The sequence below is a fragment of the Pygoscelis adeliae genome, unplaced genomic scaffold (assembly GCF_000699105.1).
Source record: "Pygoscelis adeliae isolate BGI_AS28 unplaced genomic scaffold, ASM69910v1 Scaffold161, whole genome shotgun sequence".
NCBI classification, from domain to species: Eukaryota; Metazoa; Chordata; class Aves; order Sphenisciformes; family Spheniscidae; genus Pygoscelis; species Pygoscelis adeliae.
In genome coordinates, this window is record NW_008824061.1 from 1,134,657 (window position 1) to 1,136,997 (window position 2,341).

Here is a 2,341-nt window from a genome sequence, read left to right on the forward strand (position 1 = left end):
CGGCTTTCCCTGCCTCCCCCGGGCCCTTCCCCGGCGCGTTACTGACCCGCCGGGCCCCGGGGTGGCAGTCCTCACCTGGGGTGCTTGCCCAGGGTGAGGGAGCCACCGCTGCCACAGCACCCCGGGAAGCACCCTGAGGCAGCCCAGTAAAGGGTGAAGGGACTAAAGCAAACGAAGGAGGGCTGTGCTGGGCCTTGGTGCTTGTTGGAAGGGTTTCATAGAGCTTGTGTTTCTTGTCAGCCAACAGATGCCCCCCCCCACACTCCACGCAGTCACGCAGGACAGGGGTTGGCACCTGAAGTGTGTGGGTTATCACAGCGGTTATCAAATGTACTGTGCAGAGCTGGGGTTTAGGAAAGCTAAAGGGTGGCCCAAGGCTGGGTGCGGTGTGGATTTGGAACATGAGCCCTTTATAAAATACCTCTGTTTGTTAGAAAAAAACGTAATCAAGGCGGGAGATGGCAGTGATTTAATTTGGCATAGCTGCCAGTTTACCTTGGGCAGCAACCTAGGAAAATACGCCAATAATAAAAGAATGGAAGGCAAATGGCCCTCTCGGTTTGTATTGTCCCTGAGCCTTGCTAACCGGGTAACAGCACTGAGCATCCTCCAGGGAAGAAATGAAAGATCATCCCATATGCCAGCCTGGCCTGCCTTCGGCCCAGCCTCTCCCTCCGCTGGCTGCAGATCGTGTCCGCAGGCAGGTCGGGTTACCTCCCTGAATAGCCCTCGCCATGGCAGGAGGCAGGATCCTGACTAAACAACTGCTCTGCTATCAGCTTTATTCTCACCATCCCCTACGCTATTCAAAGACAGACCCTCAGTAAAGAGTTGGTTGGTTCGTTGGGGTTTTTTTCCTGGGAAAAACTCAAGCTTATCTACGGATTGTAATTGCCATGGAAATCTGATGTGAATTAGAGGTGACTATATGCAGACAATCTCTGTCTTCCACACACCTGCATATGGCTTTTGCAACATTATCCTTTATGATAGTAAACCTTACACCACTGTCACAGCATTTATATCCTGAGATCTTCTTCTGGAAGCCTGGGGCTTGACAGAAAACTAATTCCAAACATAGTGAGACATTTGCAGGAGCTTGTCACTGCAGACTGTATTGTTCTGAAATCTGTACTTTCTTCCTCAGAACTGTCCACAGAAGTGCTCTGAATCATATTTGCTTCTACACACCCCTGGGAAGCCGTGGAAAACCCACTCCCTCAGCCAGGCATGTTGGACAAACTTGCTTCTTCCTGCTGGATTTTACAACTGCAAACAAGGCTTGAAAACAAAACAAAACAAAACAAAACAAGACAAAAAAAACTCACCAGCAACACCAGCAGCCCTGCTCTGAACATGTGGGATGCTTCCCTGGATCCCTGCTCATTTCCTGGAGTGAAACTCGGACACACCAGTTCAGTGCTGTCCTGAAGCGTGTGGAGGGTTTTTTTTCCTCTCTCTCCTTCTTTTCTTTTCCCTCCTTCCTTGTGTTGATTTGTGGGGCCAGAATGACTTTGATTTCAGCAAGTTTGCTGTTTATTCACGTCACAAGTTTGACAGCTTTACACCAAATCAGATTGCTGGGTTTCAGGAGAGCTCTGAGGCGTCACTGGGAGCTCCTTTAGATTAAACTCGCCTCCCCGGTCTCCCCCCTCTCCCCCTCCTTCAGAGCCATTTAAACCTCGCTGGGGCTTTAACAGAAACGTGCTCCCAAGACCTGCATTTCATTCTGCCACTAACATGGTAAGTGCTCTTTGCATTTCTCTCGACCTGGAGGCAGAAAAGGAGAAGCCCCTTGGGGGCTTGCAGTAGATTTTGTGCCCTCTTTAAGATGGGGAAGGAAGAGGGCTCTCCTCTACCTGCAAGAGCAGCCTCTGCTGCTGTGCCTTCCCACGGGTGAGCAGATTCCTCGCTCGAGGCTCCAAGCCCTGCCGTTGCCTTGCAGAGATTCAGAGCTGCTGCAGATGGGGCTTATTTGGAGGAGGGAAAAGGGGTGAATCCAAAGACAACCCCAGGCTTTGCTGCTGTGCGGTCTGGGACTCCTGCAGAACTGCGGGGGCAGAAGGGAGCGCGAGCAGCCTGGAGGTGACTCTGCTGGCTTTGTGCTGCTTTAGAGCTGAATCGAGCCCCCGAGGTGGGAGGAACGGACTGGCCAAGGACAGCCTGGGTCCTCCCTTCACCTTAAACCCGCTCAGGACCCTAGTATTTCCCAAGGGATTGCAGGAAACTCAGCCACCTTCCTGGCATACCTCTGCTCGGAGCCTCACTGCTGCGGGGGGCTGCGCCGGGGGCGGCTCTGCCCAGCGCTCAGCGGAGGTAGCAGGGCGGTGCGGTGCCACCC

The 2,341-nt window shown here is 52.9% G+C and overlaps 1 protein-coding gene across 1 annotated transcript in view; it reads left to right on the top strand.

Moving 5' to 3' along the window:
- The window catches only part of GMNC (geminin coiled-coil domain containing), a 7,217-nt gene that overhangs the window by 414 nt on the left and 4,462 nt on the right, over window positions 1-2,341 (top strand). The gene's annotated exons all lie outside the window — the stretch shown is intronic.